Here is a 23,044-nt window from a genome sequence, read left to right as displayed (position 1 = left end):
GGCAAAGCTTGAATCGCGATTCAAATGTGAATCGATTGTTTTGCACAACCCTAGTAGCTACAGTAACCCTAAATGAACAAACTGCTCTACGAGGCGCGTTTCATCACTACGTTGTCTTAGACGACAATAGTGCTGCTGCGATTAGTCGACATATTGATAAACACTTGAGTTTTTTATAATTTGTTTAGATTAGTCGACTATTTGAAAAATTAGTTGAAAGATTATTTATTAGAAAATTAGTCGTTAATGTCAGCACTAGACAACAACATGTTTGTCCTGTGGCCCCTACCATAGCTTTTTTGATGTGTTTCAAAAGGAAGAGGTGACTGGTGGACTGAGACGTTGGTTGCAATATCACAATATCACCACTAGATGCACTATAATCTACACACTGCACCTTTAAAGAAGGAAAATCCAACATAAATACTGCCTTACCCCGGATTTCTACCTACTGCGGAACAGCTGCGGAACGGCTGCGGATCCGCTGCGGAACGACGGCGGAGTCAATCGGTTTCCATTCATGTCAATGTGTGTATTTCCACTGACTGCGTTCCGAATCCGTCACAGCTCCGGCCATCCGCAGCCCTCCGGAACAAATACGCAGAGCATCTATTTTTGACGGATGCCGGACAGCTCGGAGCCATGGCGGAGCCATGACTATATCGCGTGATCATACTTGTCTAGTGTTGTGATCTGGGCTGGTCCAGCATAACGTCATAATTTAACGTCATAATGGGCGCAGAAAGAACTAGATATCGCGCGATCATCACGTAAATTTGCAAGACCTCATGGGTCCTCGTCACTTCAGCACGCAACCGCTCTGCAACAAATACGGAACTGTTGGGTACTGGCGGACGGCTGAGTGCGGATCTGCAGCCGCTCCGCAGTTGGTGGAAATCCGGGGTTACGCAGCACAAAGTATACTTGAAAGGCTATTTTCAAGTTAATGTCTACGCCTATCTCTTGCATACTGAGATAAAATAGTCAGTCAACTTTAACACAACCATCAGTGTGAACAAACAAACAAATTGATTATTCAATATATTAAATCTAGTTTCCAACAATGTAACTGCATTACCTGCAGGCCCACACATAAGGTTTGCTTTAGTTTTGCTCAAGCTATATTAAACAGCTACTATTAGCCTCATTAAACAGCAATTTCAATCTGACATGATTTATGTGTATAATAAGGTAGCATAGTGTAGTACTGAAGCATCGGTGAGTGACAAGTCAATAAACAGAGCAAGAACAAAGTTCAGATTGTCAGTGGGTCTCTAACACATGATTATAGATCAACAATTTAACATTAACTGTACCATAACTTTTGTTTTTTAATCTCAAATACCACTAACAAAAACAAAATTTTCACACGACTCTGTACAGAGCCCCTCCTCCAGGGAATCATCAGTCTTTATCGATTGATGATTGGTTCTTTTAACTGGAAGGCGGGAGTTACATCTGCCAGAGCGGCCATATTGAGCTTTAATAATACGTATAAAAGCTCTCAAAAAGACACTTGCATCGTATTTTACACCTCAAAGATTCCTCAACAGAGAAAGCAGCAGATCTATTGCTGTAATCAGCAGTAGTTATTCGTTCATGGAGTCATGATCTAGTACTGATGGTTGGAGCTCCTTGTTAACAATAACTCTCATAAAGCCAAGCAGAGCAGAGCTCAGACTCAACCTTCATAGAAAACAGGGCTGGATTCACTCAAAGGTTACACAGCGCCTGTCAAATGCTTAAAAAGATCTTTCCACAGCCAGTAGTAGAAAGGTCAGTAAATTGATTCATTATTACTGAGGTATTAGACTGCAAGACAACAGAAGGAACTTCAGAAGAACTTTTTGGCTGCGCTCACACTGCATTCAGTTATGATTTGTTTTTCCAGTACTGAACTTTCAAATGCTTACATTACATAAACGTTTTCCAAATCTTTCACTTGAAAATCTGTCCTTTCAGACTAAAATGCATTTCCGACTCCCACTTTGCATTGGACTGAAATCAAAATGCAAATGTAGATTGTTCCCAAAAGTCCCAAAATGTCTTGGCAGGTTTGCTGCAGAGAAAATTTTGCTATGAACACACAGTCTGACAGTGTGTTGCAGCATGTACTAGCAGTCTGTTTAACATTACTACCACTACCGCTCAACTAGTTTAGGACTACAGTATTTGAGTAGGGCTGCAACTATTATTTCCATAATTGGTTAATCAGACGATTATTTTTTATTTCAATCAACTTATCGGATAAACCTGAACATCTATTCAATTAGATTTTCACTGATTTTCACTAAATAAAACCCTATTGGGAGGTATTCACTTGTAGAAATGTACTTTAAAAAGTGCCAAAGCAACCCTACCGCCTTAACTAAGTTAGATCGTCCAAAAAAAAATTGCTGCACAAAAGGCCGTCAAGTGCATCTCGGAGAATAGCGCGGATGCTCTTCACACTGTGAGCAGGCACACGCGCCACTCGGCTGAAATGAGAAAGACGTGGTCCGGACCGTCACTGTCTGGAGGATAACTAGCCAGTTGATAAAACATCTAGGAGAATAGCGCTGTGCCCTTCACACTGCGAGTGATTTGATTGCCATGCTAATCTACCACCTTAACTAACACATTTTCTGCGGGAAACCCTGTGAAAGCAACACATTGAGGTGGTTTCCCGGACAGGGATTAGCTTATGCCAGGACTAGACTCAGTTTAATTAGGAAATATAACTGGTTTGAACAAACATGCCTTACTAAAAACATTACTTGTGTGCATTTTGAGACAAAACAAAGGGCACTGATGTATTTTAAGATATGTCAGTGCAAGTTGTTTTCAGTTTGGACAGCTCTTACATTTATCTCAGTCTAGGACTAGTCTAATCCCTGTACAGGAAACTGCCCCATTGAGTTTTACTAATATATATATATTATATTATATTATATATATATATATTTTTTTTTAAGCCTTAAATAAAATAGTTTGTGCAGTTTTAAAATAGTATAACATCTTTAAATGTCAAAATATAAACAAAACGCATTGAGTTGTATTCATTAGGATGTGCTGGTGAGGAAATTTTGTCACAGATGAATAAACTAATTCTAATCTTTTACTTTAGACCTTGATGAGTATTAACATTGTTTGTTATTAACAAAACAAATAAGCCGGAAAGGCATTTGCTTATATTTTTGACCCCAACCCGCGGGTCCTGTCGGGTTTGTTGGGTCGACCCGACTCGTTGAGAACTCTATTTTTGGTGCTTAATTAAAAAATAAGCACCCAGTTCACGCTATATGAAGAAAAGGCAACTGAGACTTTGTATGAAACAGACGCGTGTCCGCTGTCCAAAACGATGGCTGTGAGACATCACAGACTAGCAAATCAATAATAAAATTTGTAAAACTATTTTCATAATTGATTATTATGGATTCTATTAATTAGTTGATGCAGCCCTACAGTTGAGTTATCTGTTTATCAGTTAAATCTCGACTTGGTCAGATTAATTGCTGAACCACTGCCAAAGAAAATGGTATAGCAATATCATCGAAACCTGAAAAACATGATTTCAAAAAGTTTTCACCTTGCTCCTATCAAATATAGTTTATTCATTTGCAGCAATGCTACTGGTCAACAATGTTGGGGGTAACGCATTACAAGTAACGCGCATTACGTAATAATATTACTTTTTTTTGCAATCATAAAAAACACCTGCAAGGCGTAAAATAGATCAAGCCTCAGCCAAGTAGGAAAAAGTAACGCTAAAGTAACTTAAAAGTAACGTAAGCATTACTTTCCATAAAAAGTAACTAAGTAACACAATTAGTTACTTTTTTGGGGCATAACTTAATAATGCATTACTTTTAAAAGTAACTTTCCCCAACACTGCTGGTCAACATTGTGTTGTGCAAAATTGCAATAGTATACACTCAAGATCCTCCTATATAGTCTATCAACTTCTATTTGTGGTCTCTAGGATGTATGGTGTTTAATTCAGTGCTCTGAATCTAATGAAAACACGTGAAACAAGACCCACATCTTAGACAATACTCATGACCTTTTGAGCTCAGCTTAGACTCCCAGGTGCCGTTTCTCACCTTTTGTCGCTTAACAGAAGGTGGAATTTTGCATACTGGTAATTACCCATCACAAGTCCTCAAATTACTCTGTGGGGAACTCATGCTGGTTCTGACGATGTTGTATAAACAGAAGTGACAGCCTCATCATTGAGGTTAGTACACTTAATGTTGCTTCACAATTTGAATTCATGATGAGCAAATTTTTGTGTCTGTATATATTTTAGGAATGCAACAATACAGTTTGTCCACGGTTCAATACAATTTTCAGTTCTTGTCCACGGTTTTTGGCTCGGTTCGGTTCTGATGACTTGGCCTATTAAAGTGTTTTAAAATTTTCTATGCTTAGATAACAGAAACAGTGAGATGTTAAGAATGATTTTTTGATAAAAGAAACGTTCATAACAGTAGCATCAGTGCTATGCTGTAAGATAAACTGTAATATCTGAGTGTGTCAAGCACTTATTATGCATGACCTTATGCATTTATGCAGACTTTAGGGATGCAAAACATTAAGTCCTATTTGTCCAAAACATATCTTGCATTAGAGCATGTAAACTTGCTTTCTTTCCGATGCAGACTGCTATGAAAATCTCTTCACCATCTGTGTAAATAGTTTTTAGGTGGATGATATTAATTGGATTCTCTTTTCTTTTTTTGTGAAATAAAGCCTTTTATATCTCCCAAGAAGCATTTAAAAAAATCAAAATATTCTTCTTTTCACATCTGAGCATTGCAGTAAAATATACAGTGATATCTGCTGTGTCCTTAGGCTGTCAACGCTTCTGCTGTCTGTAACAAATATTCAGTCTTATTGTGACTAAAGCTGCACCGAAGACCTCCAGAGCATCCAACAGCCTGTGTTTGGGTCAGATGACACATCATTCATTACCAGTGCTTGCTTTAAACAGAATACCTTACTAATCCCCTTTATCATCCATACTGGAGTTCATCAAACACAGAAACTCACTTGCCTGAGCTGTAAGTCTCCCTTTAAGGCAAATGTTCTCACTCAGAGTATGTGTGTAACTTCTTTAATATTTGCCCAAGACTTATAAAGTATATAATAATGTACACATACACAGATAAGCTATAAACATTAACTTGTCTTGCATCATCATAGCTGCCAACTCTCACGCATTCACCGTGAGACTCACGCAATTGACCCCATTCTCACGCTCTCACGCCACACATCCATTTTCTCACGCAGGCTCGTGCCCACCATTGAGATTCCCACTGAGTTTAATAAAAGACATTAAATAATTGCCTAATATACCTAACTGTAAATACTGCAAAACGCCTATCTCTATCTGGCGTGCCTCAAACAGCATAAAGCGCTCGTCAAAGTCAAAATGATGTGAAGGCCAATCAAATCAAAGAAGGTGGAGTTATTGTTTACAGATGCCGAAGCGCCAGCTACAAACCACAGAGAGTGAGTGCGCGGCTGCGCGATGGTGAAAGAGCAAAGCACGATGTAAGTAGCTAAACCAGTGTTCGCAGTACTGACACTTTTATATTTTAGCGTACCTTCACTGTCTTAGGTGCCACCACTTCTCATGTTGCTGGTACTTTGCTGCAAAGAGTCAAAGAGCATTTCACTTTATGTGGCGCTGCGCAGGAAGTTCGGCAGCGAGGTTATCAGACTACCGCGAGAGCAATGCGAAATGTTACAAAAGGGTCCGCCTTTACCTTTGCTCTCGCGTTACTTTGATGTCATACGCCGATCAGTCAGCTCCGCACCAGTCGAACACACAAAGCGTCAAGGTCTGGATGAAAAGCAGAGAATTGCCCGGATTCCACGCACGCAGATACCCTCAGAAAACAGCTATTTTAATCAACCATCACTCGCGTGTGTATGTTTGCAAGCAGTACAAGCCTGCGTGATGTTTGCTGTGACAGGTTTTAATAAAAGAGAAAAAAGTCAATTGATATTTGACATCTATAAACAATAATATATACGAAATATAATTATATGGTCTTGACATACACATTATCTGTTGCTTAAGTTTAATATAAAGTACTCATTTGGTTTATTTGATTGTGACAGTCTCTCTATCACCAATCACCAATCATCACTTTACGCTTCTCTTTCTCAATGGATAAACTGAATCAAAGCTGCTGTTATCTGCAGTTATACGTTTTACAGAGACCAGTAGCCTATTCATTAGATTTTAAGAACTTTTTTGGAAGGAACTTTTATCAGAAGGAAAGCATAATAGAGTTGTATAAAATAATGGTAAAGACTCTAATCTCAGGCATTTAAACTCAGTAAAAGCTTTTATTTCAATTTAATTTCTGAAATATGATTCGATTTGTATTGTGAACCATTTTAACGCAGTCTTTTCCAACTATTTAACACAGAAATAGCTAAAATCCACACTATTATCTATTGGCAAATGGTTAGGACTTATATAAAAAATTACCCCCCCCCCCCCCCCCAAAAAAAAAAATCTCACTCCAAGCTGAACTCATAAGTTGGCAGCTCTGCATCATGCCCTGCCTCTCCACCAACACAATAAGAAACAGCTTTTACTATCCCACTACACACATTATTTATGACATATAAGACAAATATCAAGCACAAAATACATCAAGTTGACAGCAGGTTAAAGCATGTGCAGGGATGATAATATCAACAATTTACAATTAACTAAAACTAATACTCAACTTTATAATTATTAATATTTAAAAAAAGATGATGTATGCAGCCTACAAATGCGACCTCGGGAGCCATGACGAAGGCTGTCCCAATTCGAAGACTCCTTCACATGCAGCCTTCAAGCGCGCCCTTTGTTTCCCTGAAAATCATAGATGGATCCTTCACAGCCTTGGCTATCCCAAGATTCAATATGTGCCTGTGATGTCTGGGTATTTAAACATAATAAACATTCAGAACTGTAGTTAAATAAAAGTGTATATTTAGTTAATTTAGGGTCCTTGTCACTGTTTTAGTATTATAAATGATGTTTTAGGGGCGGTTTCCCGGACCAGGATTAGCTTAATCCAGGACTAGGCCTTAGTTTAATTAGGAAATATAACTAGTTTTAACAAATATGCCCTACAAAAAACATTACATGTGTGCATTTTGAGGTAAAACAAAGGGCACTGATGTATTTTAAGATATGTCAGTGCATGTTGTTTTCAGTTTGGAGAGCTCTTAAAAGTGTTTAACTCTAAAACTAGTCTAATCCCTGTCCGGGAAACCGCCCCTTAGTGATGTGAATTAATATTATTGCTACAGTACTGTGCGAGTTGGGTTTTACTGTATATTTCTAAGGTTGTTAAACTGTTGGGTAGTTTAATCTGCATCAACGCATCATATTCTTTAAAATAAAATAAAATAAATCTGGCTCCATATTTATTTATAACGTCTGAAACTGTGGGGTCCCGATGACAGGCGCAAAGGGCAGGAACAGCAAGTGACACAACTCTTTTCGTAGGCTATAGACCATCTAATTTCGGTTCACTTCCTGGACTTCAGAGTAGGGATGTTAACAATTAATCAATCTTCGATTAATTGTCAATAAGAATTAAATCGATAAAACTTAACGATTATCGAATTACCAAGATCATGCACGTGCGGGCGGTGCCTGCGCACAACACATACAGCCGGAAAAAAAGTAGAAGCGAGCGCGCGCAGAAGCTAAACTAGCCATGATCACAACGACGCTCTATGCCAAACACACACTTGGGCTTTTTAACGTCATGCGAGACGAGGCTGGCTGCCAAGGTAACAAAATGGCATCCGCAGTGGATCTGAGAGGGTCCGATACCGAAAATGCAAATACGAGTAGGATACTGAAAGCGAAGACCCTCTTCAAGGAAGCTTGCAAAATTAGCATAGCAATGCTGCTAACACTGGTATACAGAGGGAAGGTGACCAGAAGTCAATTAAAATGTAATCTTAAATTCTGGCAAGAAACTGTAAAATGTAAACTGTAACTGAACTCTTTGAACGTTCGCAACATATATCACTGATCATTATTGGGTGGCTGAGGCGCTCCACACTAGCCAAGTTGACTGTTGCGTGTTTTCTAATGAAACCTTGCCATCTCCATATTATAAGCATCTTTGCTGAAAGTACGCCGCAGGTCTAAGCTGAGGTGGCGACGGTAAAAGTGCCCTTCGTGTGCTTCTTGGATATTATTACAACAAACAGTGCATTTTATTTTGACATGTTATGGACTTACATGCGACTGATGCAGAGTGCCCCTTTGGGACGGAGTTATACACTGTGTCTATTAGCCATTATATTTTATTAGGAGATAAGTTTAAATTGATTATTTTATCAAAACATCAATAACATTGACTCATTTTACAATCCCACTATCATGTTATTTAGACAAAATAAAATCTTTTAATTTGTGTGAGGAAGCAGTCGTTTTTACGTACACTTTTATGTCATTGGCTATATGCCACTACTGTAAAGGTTTATTGCACTATTACTGTTAACGATTATTTGATTGATTGATCGTTAATTTAAACGATCATCGAATATGGAAAATTGCATAATATGACATCCCTACTTTAGAGGCTGCAGCCTTAAAAGACTAAGTCTCGCTTTTAAAGTCCACGTCCTTAGAAGGACCCAGCCCTTGAATTGGGATTCAGAGGGGATGATGCAACTCTCAATATGGCCGCTCTGGCGACGGAAGTTAAAATAACTAATCATCAATCAATAAAGACTGATGTTTCTCTAGAGGAGGAGCTCTCTACAGACCCCAACTCAATGCTCTCTTGCTCTTTAAATGTTTGCAAAAATATCATTTTGATTTGATAAACAGTTTTAATAACGGATCTGGATTGCCAAAAAGTGCTGAAGCAGAACCACTGAAACCCAAAACTCCTGCTGTGAGTTAATTCAGCAGCCGTGTTTTCTGTCTCATTATCTATCTCATTTTAAGTGGTTGTCTTGTTTTCTCTGCTTGTAATTCTTGTTCAGTTCCTCTCTCTCTTTCTCTCTCTCTGTCACAAACACACACACTTATGTAGACCACATCAAGTTGCCTGCAGGCTCTTGAACATCCATTCTTGTTTCAGGCTGTATGGAAGGTCTCATTTGTACTCATCGCTGACTCTACGACAAAGTTTTCTGTAGCTGGCACGCAAACCCCAGAGTACATAAATAATGATTTTTTTCAAGTTAGCCGTCCAGTCGTGCGGCTGTATATGCCAAGCACTGTTATCTTCTCGGCTATAATTTATCCCCTCTGTGCACAAACACGTGCTAAGAACAATTCCTTTAACATATACAGTAAAGTACAAAGGCAGATTTAACCTCACAGTTGGGTCATGACCTAAAAATGATACACAAATCTGCTCTGATGAGGTCATAGACAACAAGGAAAAATTGTATAAAATGTGCATTTAGGACAGCAAAATAACCAACTTTTAAAAAGGAGATAAGTCATCCCATTTATTTTGATGCTGATGTTAAAGTAAACCAGTAAACTGGAAGTCACGTCCATATTGTGACGTATTTCCGAATGAAACAGAATAACACACAAGGAAAATAGCACGTGTGGTATGTGTTTTCCATTAGGTCTGGGCGATATGGCAAAAAATAAATCTAGATTATTTTCAAAACATTTGATTGATTCACGGTTTTCGTATTTTTTTTAATAGTCAACTTAAAAAAATAACTACAGTAACATTATATTTCCAATAACTTTCTTTTTATAAGATGCAACATCTGGTTAACGAAACGTAAGTCCTAATCCAAGTGCACTAAATGATCGTTATCAACATGGTAAAAATATCAAATTAATTTAAATTTTTAAAATATCTATGCAGAAATTATGCATTGTTTAGAAATATATTGGCCTAAATGTAAAAACTTGACCTAAAACCTATGTTCAGGCATTTGTATAATGTTTTCCTATATTTGAGTGTAACTCCGCCAGCATTTAAAAAAAAGTTGCCAGCCTTCGCCAGCATTTTTCATGATTTTCACAAAAGTTCAATGCCTTCCAGAAAAATTTTCTTCTTAAAATATATAAACATATCAAATGAAAGAACAGACCCTCTGCTTTCAAGCAAAAAAAAAAAAGTTTCATCCTACCTTCATTAGTTCTCTTGTAATCACCATGGGTAGGTTTCTTCAAAAACACCAAATTTTGAGCAAAAAGCTGAAATAATTCCATTTTTGTGAAGGATTTTTGATAGAGATCAGATCAGAGCGATCCTCAAACCTTACACATACAGATGTTTTCCCTTGGTTGATACTTATAGGTTTTATTATAGCGGTATTGCAGAAAGCCGGAAATACTCGTCATTGGCATGGAAGCGTTTTCTTTAAATTGACTCGTCAATGGCAGGGAAAGAGTTAAGTTCACAGCCATAATCTCACATCACATGTTAAATGAAACAATTCAACTATTATTTCCATTTTAACTTTTCATAACATTATCCTATGATTTGTTTAAACTTCCATTCAAAATCTCTATTCACCGATTTAAATAAAATTAAAATGAGATCAAAACGTAAATTCGAATAAATCGGGAAAAAAAATCTGTAAAATCGCCCAGCCCTATTTTCCAAATGTGAATTGATTGGATATAGAAAAGTTGACATTTCATTCAGAAATTAAAGTACCGCTCTCTCTCTCTCATGTTACGTGCAGCGCCTCAACAGCGCGCGCCCCCTCCCCTCTCTCACGTTGCGTGCCGCGTGCCTCTCGCACATAAAATACAGTGAAAAGTATTTTAACTCCGCGTCCCTCCGTGTACTTTCTTTTTTGAGTAAACGTCAACAGGCACGAATGTTACTAACAAAGATGACGGATGATCGAGTTCATCATGACTTAACGAAAGGTTAGCAGTAGTGTTTTCCAAACATACCCATTCTCTTGTTGTGAGTCTGTGTACAAGCAACAACACTGATGAGAAGAGCAACATCAGTACAGCCTTAATGTAAATGTATGGTGATTTTGTCAGACGATGTCCCATTTTTAGCATCAGTTAAAGAAAGAGCTGATTGGATTAAACAAGGAGTTACTGGGTCGTTACCGGGTTGTGTTAAAGCCAACAGACCAGATAACATGTAAAAATAGCATTCAGTTGTGTTAAAATGCAATATAATGCCACAGATTAAAAAGTAAAACACGACGCAATGGCGTCACATATATCGTCGCTGCCCGATGAAACTCACGTATGTCCAAAACGGTTACTTTTCAGGAAGTCAAAAAAACCACTGTATTTCAAAAGCAGTTGAATGTAGCGTTGTCATACTTGGTACGGCATCTTTACATGTAACCATATTCTTGCGAGTGTAATGATATAATCCACATTTGATCAAAATTGAATTTAAATGGACATACGTGCATATTTTACAGTAATGGTGGTCGATACGCGTTCTTCCGATCATTAATTAGAATGGCCAAGTCGCATTTCATATTGACAGATGAATACGTTCAGTTTATTAAATAGCCTACGTCTTAGTTTATTAAATACACTTAGTTTATTAATATTAATTATAAATGTATTAAATGTCTCTTGCAAACTATGAAGGGACACCGAATCAATACACTGACATGGTAATGCTAGACAGCTAGACAGTTTGTTTGCACAGTCCTACCGTAATTTTGTCACTCCTAGACGTACGTCTGGCGTCAGGGGGGAAACGTTTACCTCGATGAAGGAAAGTCATTATCTAGGCTATGTTTATTTGGCTATCCAGTGCTGAGCTTAAACTTCACGAGACCGGCGAGATGCTTCCACAGGGCGGGACATACGCAGCGTGATTGACAGCTTTGACACCAAATGGATATACGTGAAAATCAGATGACATGATTTCACAACTTTTCATTGGCCATTTAGATAAGTGAAGCATACTGTATACGGAAATTAACCTGGACATTCAATTCGTCGAAAACTCAAAAAACCAGCAAAACAGACATACGTGGTTTTCAACGGACAGCTGCGATATGCTAATCGGTGTGGGATGTCATCACCGCCACAGTCTTTCAAAATCCTGTGGGAAACACTGTAAACATATACTCAGGTACTTATTTACTTGTGTATTTACTTATTCCTGAATCAGTATCGAAGCAAATAAATCAATATTGAATTGAATCAAAGCCTCAAGAATTAAAATCAATACCCAGCCGTAATTAAAATGAAATAATAATAATGACCCACACAGATCAATTGTTTATAATGAACACTGCAATATTCCATTAAAAAGTAAGAATGGTCAGTTTTGATTTCAAGGGGACTTTAAAGCAACACTATGTAGTTTCCATGTAAAAATGACTTACAGCTCCCCCATGTGGTTGAAAAGCGCAACAGTGCCTGGTATCAGACACTCTTCTGCAGGCAGGGGGAAGGGCGGGGCTGTGTGCTCTACCCTCCACCGCCACTTTCACAGTGTGCTTGTAGCAGCTAGGAGGCTGCTCAGGTTGCAGCAACAGTACAATTTGTCCAGTTAAAAGTTGTTCTATCACTGAAATAATTTTAAAGACATTATTTAAAGGTAAAAAAAAACTACATAGTGTTGCTTTAAGAGCCATGTGTCCAATCTAACTATGTGGCATTTTGACAAAAATGTATTTGTCACATCTGAGCATTCTTGCTTTTGTCATTGTCTTTATTAATGAAAACTCAATAACATTGGGTCATCGCTGTCACTTCATATAAAAAATTAAAATGTGTCCTGAAGCAAAACCAATAGAGTAGCGCTGCTGTTTGGCCTGCTTCACATTTCACTTTTAGACCATGTGAGATGCATGTGGCATGTACTGTTTTCATTAAGCCTTCACAAATTAAAAGGTCATAGCATTCACATTGGATGCATGACTTTCTCTGTGCAGTTACTTTTTTACTGTTTGTACTGTAACTACGATTTGGCTTTTAGGTTCCATTCAATGTAAATAAATGTGGACATGCCCTGCTGTGAGGACAATACCGATGTGAACTCCCTGTTCATCTATTTTTCATTCGCTCCACACAAATCTTGAACCTGGAAGCTTCACTTCACCCTTGAAGGACTTGGAAGGGTAGGGTTAGTGATACATTTACAAAATATAAAAGGTGATAAGATCTCAAATTACAGGTCATATATTGTTTTTTTACACAGTGAGTTTATTTACAGTAAACATGTGTCCTCTTCATCCATACACAAGCCTAAAGACTAAAAAGACTTTAATGATATAGTACAAACAAACACCAACATTAATTTATTATTTTCCAACTAATGAAATGTGTATCATTATTAAATGTACTGTAAGTTGCTTCAGATAAGAGCGTCTGCCAAATGCATTATAGCTGTCTGTAGTGATTTACATCATGCCTATAAACAAACATTTCTTTAATCCACTTGGCACAGCTTTGCCTTTGAGGCCAGCTTCACTTTCTCAACTATGACTACCTTTCAATCAAACCAAGAAAGGTTGCTGTTGGCAAAACTCATGCTACGATGAGCTGTCTATCCTTCATCTAGATGGATGAGCACAGTAACACCAGGAGCGACTAGGAGCGACAGTCCAAATATGGCCCCGTCTGACGTGAGGGGCGTGAAGCATAGTGAGCGAAAGTGAAAACCGTTCATGTTCATTCATGCTAATGAGACAAGATATATTCTTGAGCAATGTGTGGAGAGAGAGAGGAAGACAGGTAGAGAGGACAGGTGCATGAAATGGGCCATAGCAAAGTGCTGAATGTTCTCTAATTTCATGGGTGAATCTTAGACTTCTAGCGCGAAGTGTTGCAAACAAACAGAGTATGAGGAAATGTGGCCCTTATTTAAAGCAAGCTGTTTTTCTCAGAATTTTATAATGGGCATGTAACAGGCAACAAAGTTAGAAATACAATACCAAGGATAACAGCCTCCAAGAATTCACACTCTTCTAAGGGGCCAATCACACCAAACGCGTTTTAAATGCTTGGAAATGCAAGGCACTTTAATAAAGAGTAGTGCATCGCGGCTTTTAATATTGCTAGGCAACATTCGACTTTAAAAGCTTGCTCTGACCTTAATTGAGGGTGAGAGGTGCACAAACACACAGGCGAATGTGATTGCAGTCTGGTTGTTTCAAAAAACTGTAAACTTTTGTCACCACAATGGAAGGCCAGCCTCTCCCCTCATTTGATTGGACAATGGAAAGATGCGAATGATGTCGGACGCTTTTGAGCTCTCCTTAAAAAAACGTGTGGTGGGCAGGCGGCAAAAAATGCAAGGCGTTCTGCGCACATTAAAAGCGCACATAATGCTCACTTCCCATAGAAAATCATTCAAAAAAGGCGCCTGAAACTGCCAAAAATGCATTTGGTGTGATCGGTCCCTAAGTCTGTTTTACATGTCCTGCTGCATCTGTGATACATATGTATGGTGTTTAATCAGACCTAATAGTCCATGCACAAGAAATTATTTTTTTTTGAGGAAAAACATTTTCTCATTTCTCATTTTCAAATTTTTCTAATTTTAATGGACCCCAACACTTATCTGTTTTAATGCAGTTTAAAATTGCAGTTTCAAAGGATGTAAATGATCCCAAACACGGCATGAGGGTCTTGTCTAGCGAAGCGATTGTCATTTTTGACAAGAAAAAACACTATTAAACCACAACTTCTCTTCTTCCTTCGGCTGTGTGACGAGCCAGCACGACCTCACGTAATTGCGTAATGACGTGGAAAGGTCACGTGTTACAAACGCACATTTGCAGACCATTTTAAACAATAAACTGACACAAAGACATTAATAAGTATCATTCGACATACAACAACGTCGGAACGGTCCTCGTTCTCCACACTTGTAAACACTGGGGCGAAGTTTCACCTTAGGGTTGCTGCGGTGACAGAATTTTCCCACCAGTTAATCAGCGCGTCACAAACCCGGTGAGACCGGTATCACCGTGTGGGAGGGGCTTATAAATGCACATGCAGACGTGCGCATTTTACTTTCACTTTTGCATTACGCAACTGTTTAAATGCAGCGTTTGCGTACGCTGCGTTAAATCACGTATGAATTTGCGTGCAATGCGAGTGCAACAGCTGGTTTAATTACCTGTATAAGTGCTCGAGTCAATGTGCGCAGGTAAAGTCCCAAGCACAGCAACCGGCTACTTGTCCATAAAGCGCTGCTTAAATGATGGGTTTATTATTTTTCTTGATGAAAAACACAACAACAAAACGATCTCGCTTATATTAAACATCATATATGTATATTATAACAAAAACGAGTAAGCACGCGGCTCTGCCATCGTCTGGTCAGTCAGCTCCCCTCGCACACAATGAAATCTGACACCTGTTGCTCTGTAATGTGACTCGCCTTCAGCTCCGCTGAATTCAGGCAGCAGACACATTCAGTTGTTAGTGTTTGCACTCTCTAACGAAACTAAATTATTTAACTACAAGAAAATATCAAAATGACAGTGAAAGACGGTGTCGTGGTGGGCAAGTGATCTAACCGGTGAGAGGCTGAAGCACCGATAATCACCATTTCACCGACTATCGCGACAAGCCTATACATACGTCATCCGTGACCTCTTGACGTGATGACGTATTACGTGAGGTCGCACTGGCGCATCACAGGACCGGAGGAAGACGAGAAGTTGCGGTTTAAAAGTGCGTTTTTTCTTGCCAAAAATGACAATCGTTTCGCTAGATAAGACCCTTATGCCTCGTTTAAGATCGTTTAGAGTCCTTTGACTCTGTTAAGTTTCGGGGTCCATTAAAGTCCATTAAAATGAGAAAAATCCTGGAATGTTTTCCTGAAAAAACATAATTTATTCTCGACTGAATAAAGAAAGACATCAACATTTTGGATGACATGGTGGTGAGTAAATTATCTGGATTTTTTTAAAGAAAATTGACTAATCCTTTAAGTATCACTGCTGCTGTTGCTACGTACTGATTTATAAAAAATAAGCACCACAGTATTTAATGATGTTTTAAATGTTTTAACAATTGCACAATTAATGTTGATATCCAGATAAATGTCAATAAACATCCAGATCTTTAACTCTTTCCCTGCCATTGATTGAGTCATCTCCTATGCCTGTGACAGGTAACTTAACAGTGGGGTTATTCTGACTCAGCACTGCTGTATGGAAACTAGTTTTTGTGTCTTTTCCACTGAAAGTGTCAATCACATGATGATTATTTTTTATTCTGATATGCAGAAGCCACAAATCCATTCCACATAAGCTACTGCAATACACACCGCAAACGCACTTAGGTGTTTGTGCAGGTATATTGCTCATACAGGTGAAGTGAGTACAGTCGAGCAGTAACACATAATGGTCTTATTGCTCTCAGGTCAGTGCACACGTGAAACTGGGTAATTAATCATTGTTTCACTGAGGCACAACGTCAATGAGAAACTGAGGCTGTCTACTGTAAGAGAAAAACCCAGAAAAAACCCAGAAGTCCATTGTTACAATTCTTTACTGAAACCTTAAATTATAATGTACATGCAAAAGTTTCGAGAATAAAACATATTAATTTTTACAAACTCAGCTGCTTCAGTGTTTAATATGGCAATTTGCATATTTTATGAAGAGTTATCAGATGAATTGCAATTAATTGCAAAGTCCCTATTTGCCATTAAAATTAACTTTTTCCATTTTCAACAAAACCCTGAACCATCCCCCTTAACCCCCTCAGCATTGCCACAAAATTAGCAGACATGATTAACACAGGTGAGAGAGTTTAAGATTGACAAGTTTAAGGTTGGAGATTACTCTGTTATGCTGTTAATTAGTTAGTCAGTTAGTTAGCTGCTAGTAAGACTGCACCTAAATCAACCTTATATCAGATCATCAAGAACTTCAAGAAGAGAGGTTTATATAGTTATAAAGCTAGGAAGAGCAAAGAAATTTACTAAAGAACTCCCAAAAAATTTTCAAAATGATGGGCATATGTATCTCGAATGGCTTGAGGGTGAGTAAATCATGGAGTAATTTTGATATTTGTCCGGAGTATCCCTTTAATCCCTTTGAGAACAATCCTCAGCCATTGTCGCTTTGGTTTAGGGTTAGATATGGTGTTCGCTTAGTATGTCACTTTTAAGTATTGGTCAGTCCCTCCAGAAAAACGCGATTGTGCGATCGCGCGATATATTGCATAATCAGCCAAAGTCCGCATTTTTTCCAAATACGACGCACTTGCATGATTTCATAATCTCCGCATTTTCGTAGCAAAAAGTCACATATATATTAGCAGAAAGTTCAATTTTAAATAAAATAATTTTGCATTTACTTCCCAAAAGCGCAGCCGTGTCCTCTATTGCCATGGGAACGTTATGAAGTGACGTGTTTATGTGACGTGAACATCATTGCAGCTTTTGCAAGTTTCCCCAGTTTTTGCAAGTTCCGCAATTTTCGCAAATTCCCGCAATTCCATCGCATAAATTGCATAAATATCCCGCATATTCCATCGCATTTTTTAAGAAAACGTGCCGCAAAATCGAGAATTTTTGCCCGCAACAATCACAAACAATCACGTTGGGGTTAGAGTTGGGTTTGGATGTCATTTTATGTAAATTTAACCCTAAACTGAAGTGACCAATCCGTGAGAATGCCACAAAAAAAAACAGTTCTTGACAGGGCCACGGAAAAATGCGGAGATCCGTGAGAATGCCACAGAAAAATGAGCAAAAAATTCGGTGACTATCCCACGGAAATTCGTGAGATCAGGTTGGTCAATTTGGTTACCTGCCATTCAGAACTTATACAATCCGAAAAAAAAACAGATTAACTACAATTACATAATTATATATTTTATTATTATTGTCTTCCGGAAGACATATTTGTCGACCACATATGTCATTGAGGTTTATTATTTCAGGTTTTATTTCAGAAAAGCAACTTTTACATTTTAAGGTAAGAATGAAACTACGATTGTATGTCTTATGTTTTTAACTCAAATGTGAGAACCTTGATGACGTGTGCGGTGGACAAATACAACTTCCGGAAGACTGCCTGCATCATTACTGTCCCTTTATGCATTTCTTTGTTACATGTTTACTATGTAAATCAGTACTGATTTCCACTACAGCACTTGTTTTGTTTTTACCACACTGCAAGAAGCAGCTGTTCAGTCTGTTTGAAGGTCTTAACGTGATGCTGCAGGCCGTATCTTTCCCTAAAGATTGTGTTTGTGTTCCAGGGTTCAGCTGCCAGCATGCAGGGTACAGAGCGAGGTTCAACTCCTGTTTGTTTACACAATAACACAGGCCTGAGCTCAGAGCGCATGGACCGCACTAAACATGCTGAGATCATGAGCCCACTCCTGTGACGCAAATCACAGGGATGTTTTTCAGGCTCTTACAGAGTGCCACTCATGGAAATCCAATTCAACTAAATAAATACTGCGCTCGTGGCAGAAACACTTCATTGTGTGTGAAAGGTAACTTGCACTGACAGGCTGTTACACAATGAAACAAGAGTAATTGGGACAAATATGGGATGACTATTATTCATCAAGCTTTTCATGAAAAATTGGTTCAGTAATTTGGAAAGAAGAAACACAATGACACACAATTTATCAAGTAGTTTGACATTTTGAATGAAGTGCCATAGCACAATGTGTCAGAACACTGGAATGTTTTAAACATTTTAAATATTAAATAACAAATGAAATCTGTTTATAAAAGAAATGTGAATGTAATGAAGTTATAACATTGAACATCACAGATATTTTGAAAAGCTTTAAAGGTTAATAAAAAACTCAATTAAAGCTTCCTTAAAGGTGCATTGTGTAACTTTTAGAAGGATACATACACCGCGGGTCTCTTTACATGGAAGCATGTTTCTAAAGTAGCCCTAAACGGACAAACTGCTCTACAGAGTGTATATCATTTCTACTTTGTCTCAGATGACGACATGTTTGTCCTGTGTCAACTATCGTGTAGTAGCTTCTCTTTACATTTTGAAATTGAGGTTGGTTGCAATTCAAAATCTCATCTCTAGATGCCGCTAAAAACACACTACTAACCTTTAAAGTAGTCTATGTTTCAAGACTAGCCTGTAGGGTTCTGACAATTAATCGGGCAAATGCGCATTTTCTCAATGAATGAATTACGGTGAAATGCGCCACATTCAAAAGCCAGAGGGCGCTTTCGTTCAGAAACTCCATTTGTGCCACAGAAGAAGTAGCATTACAAACACTATTCCAGGAAATATCTAGAGGCATATTTATATCGCTGTTTTTCAGATTGTTTCAGGTATTTTCATGATAATAGAGAATATTTTGAATGATTGTGTTTCATGAGTGTTGCTTTTTTAAATGCACGTTATAAACGAGTCAAACTCGTAGTGTGCATGAAACACTGAATCGGAGCCTTACGATTCAGAATCGATTTTAGACAGGTCTTTATAATGGGAACGCGCATCGATGCACATCCCTAGTAGCCTGACGTACACCTCTACAAACTTGTAACAATGCGTCTGTTCTACGCGGACTGCAAGCGCTGTGATTGGTCCACTACAACTCCTCCCTTCAGGTCCAGATTAGATTTCAGCTAATGACGGTAAAAACAAAGATGGGTCAAGCTGAGGAGTGATGAACTCAAGCTGCAACAAAAGTCGCTGTCCATTTACCTCCATCACAGCTAATCTTCTCAAATAATTTTTACTATAAGCTACAATCTCGCCCAGTAAGATATCTTCAAATTCAGGTTAACGCAAACAGCCAGCAGACACAGATTTAATGCTCTATTTGCAAGGAAAGGCAGCTGATATCAGTGATGAGCCGCTGGCTTGGGGGCGGAACAATGAAGCACGATATTGGCCGTTTCTCAATCCGAAGTCTGTAGCCTAAAGGGCGATTCACAGTCGTGCGCAGGTCCCACGGCGCAGCAGCGACGGCGTAGGTTCCGCGTCGGTTTTCATTTATACTTGTGCGTCGCCGTCCGCGTCGACGTGCAAACACACGCGAAACCGCTGGTTGGCAGTAATCACGCGTGTAACCACAGTAGCAGCAGAAGTCGTCACAGAAGAAGAAGCTAAGCAAGTAAACCCACAAACGAAGAAGAAATAGCAACTTGTTGTGTATAATTTGAGAAGACCAGCAATGATGGAAGTAAATAAACAGCGACTTATGTTTCAGTTTGAGTTAAATCACTCCTCAACTTGGCTCATCTTTGTTTTCACCGTCTCAAACGGAAATACCTATGACGCAGTTTTTTTTACCTGACGGGAGGGGTTCTGGTGGACCAATCACAGCGCTTACGGTCCGCGTAGAGCCGACGCGCTGTTAGAAATTTTGTGAGGTGCGCGTCAGGCTACGCAGAGCTACGCACAGGCTACGGATAGCCTACGCCGTAGCTACGCCGTAGGACCTACGCACGACTACAAATCGCCCTTAAGGAGGTCGCATTTGCAAGCTGCATACATCATCAAGACTGTCTTATTTCATAACATTAACAATTATAAAGTTGACTATTATTCTTTGTTAATCATTCATTGTTGTAATATGCTTATGACTTGCGAATGTAACTCAGTTAACTGAAATAAACCAGGCTTGATGACATGCAGCCTGCATATCCGACCTCCAGAGGATGCAGCCTTCCGGTTGAGAAACGGCTGTTCTGTCTCTCTTGGTCACTCAAAGTTGAGAAAAAGTATCAATCTGCGCTACCAGTACACCATCAGAATGCGTTTTCAGTGCGGCTGGAAACATTATAACCCCTAAAAGGTTTCTTACTTGTTGTTTCACGGATGGAAGTGCTATAAACACGCAGATAGGCGCCGATCCCATGGGTACTCTGGCCGAGCACATATGCACAGTTGCTTCACATTTACTTCACATCACGTCTCACCACGCGGAAGTGTGACCGCGCCGCTTTCCTCATCTTCAAAGCGCGTGGGCGCTTCAGAGCGTTTTTCGTTGTTAATTAACCTAAGCATTGCTTGTTGCAGTGACGAGCATCCACTGGCGGAGAAAGAATTTGGTGCCTATGAACTCTGTTGGCGAGTCTCTCTGCTTTCATTTAAACAAGAGCGGGATAAATGACAGGTTTAAGTTGACGCACACTACAATCCACACAAGTTTTGTACATGTATATGTGGCTTTCTCAGATAATTTCAGAGCAATTGACAAAATAACTTTTACATGCTCGCATAATGAATCTAAAATGAAAGAGGCGGAGAGCAGCCGCCTTATGCTTTGTGTACACCTAAAGACTTTGAAAAGATTTAGAAAAGACTTTATAAGATTATCAGCTCACATCTAAAGACTTGGGGTTCACAGTTTTTAGTCTCAGACTAAAGATTTTACAAACACTGAATCTTGTAGTGACACTATTTACAAGACTACAACAAGATTATTTTAGCTTTTTATTCCCACCAAATTCCTCCCATCATGCTCAGCAGTGATTTAACAAAAATGGAGGAGAAGCAGCTACAGTTAGCTACCGTGGCTTTTGCCATTGCAGTCATTTGCAGTGAACGAAAAAAGAAGAGAAAGCGTCAGAGGATATGGGCACGGCCTTGGCTGCATGGACGGGGGCAGCACGGTCTGTCTGTCCTTCAAAGGGAACTGGAGGTGAGTTATGTCAATACTGCTATAGCCTACTATTGCAAGCATGTACTGCTATGCTAATGCTATGCAGAATACCTTGTGTTAGCTTGACCACTAGGTAAAACCACCCTTTTTAACCAGATAAAAGACAGAAGTGGATTCAGACAGTTACTCCGGATGACCTCTGAGGACTTCGAATATATATTAAAAAAAGTGGAGCCAGTCATCTGGAAAGCAAACACAAAGTTTCGAATGGCCATCAGTGCAAAAGATCGACTCTCAGTGACACTGAGATTTTTGGCCACAGGTTTGTATGAGGGACATTATACTGTTGTATAAACATCTTCCTAGTTGTACCCCATCCTCCCAAACAAGTAATGATGGCCTGGTGATGAAATTTACTTGGTAGATATTAGGTGTGGGTGATATGTCGATATTTAAAATATATATTTCTTTACTGCTTCCATTCAAGGTGAGACCTTTAAATCCCTGGGATTCCAATACCGCATGGGGAGCACAACGGTTTCACAGATCGTCATCTCAACGTGTGAGGCTCTGTATGAAGTTATGAAGGAGGATTACCTCAAGGTGGAAAAACTAACATTTTAACAGAATAGGGGGCTATCTGTAATCTTACATTATATGGTGCCCATAGCAAGTTAAAGGGGTCATATTAGGAGATTTTTTAAAGTTGTAAACTAAATCTTTGGTGTCCCCAGAGAACACATGTGAAGATCTAGCTAAAAATACCCCAAAGATAATTAATTACAGCGTGTTAAAATTGCCACTTTGTAGGCCTGAGCAAAGTGTGCTGTTTTTGGGTGTGTTATTGAAAATGCAAATGAGCGGATGAAATGCAAACACTGATCTCAATGATGGTGGTTTGTTGCAATTGAAACTGAATTGTGCTGTGAATTATTTTCTTTCTGTCTGTAGTAAATGGCTGTGCTGTGGTTGGATAGTGCAGATAAAGGGGGCAGTATTATCCTATTCTGACATCACAATAGAAGCCAAATTACAAAGACCTATTTTTTCACATGCTTGCAGAAAATGGTTTACCAAAACTAAGTTACTGGGTTGATCTTTTTCACATTTTCTAGGTTGACAGAAGCACTAGTGACACAATTATAGCACTTAAATATGGAAAAGTCAGATTTTCATGATATGTCTCCTTTAAAGTCAAACATGATCACTTATTGTTATCTGGATGTGTTTGTTTGCCATTTTATTGTAGACACCAACATCAGAGGCTGCCTGGAGAGCTGTCGCCGCAGACTTCAAGGACAAGTGGCAGTACCCAAATTGCCTGGGTGCGCTTGACGGAAAACATATCTCCATTCAGCCCCCCGGTCACTCAGGCAGCACATTCCGGAACTATAAAGGCCACTTTTCTGTTGTTTTAATGGCAGTAGTAGATGCCAATTACAAATTTGTTTATGTAAATGTAGGAGCCCAGGGCAGACTGTCAGATGGTGGTTTATTTGCCCACAGTGACATCCACAGAGCAATGAAAACAGGCTGCCT

General features: G+C 39.0%; 1 protein-coding gene across 5 annotated transcripts in view; it reads right to left on the bottom strand.

Moving 5' to 3' along the window:
- gcgra (glucagon receptor a) overlaps positions 1-23,044 on the bottom strand; it is a 106,443-nt gene that overhangs the window by 60,945 nt on the left and 22,454 nt on the right. The window lies entirely within an intron of this gene.

This window comes from Misgurnus anguillicaudatus, chromosome 19 (assembly GCF_027580225.2).
Source record: "Misgurnus anguillicaudatus chromosome 19, ASM2758022v2, whole genome shotgun sequence".
NCBI lineage: Eukaryota > Metazoa > Chordata > Actinopteri > Cypriniformes > Cobitidae > Misgurnus > Misgurnus anguillicaudatus.
Note: the sequence above shows the minus strand (reverse complement) of the source record. Positions and strands in the feature narration are given on the sequence as shown.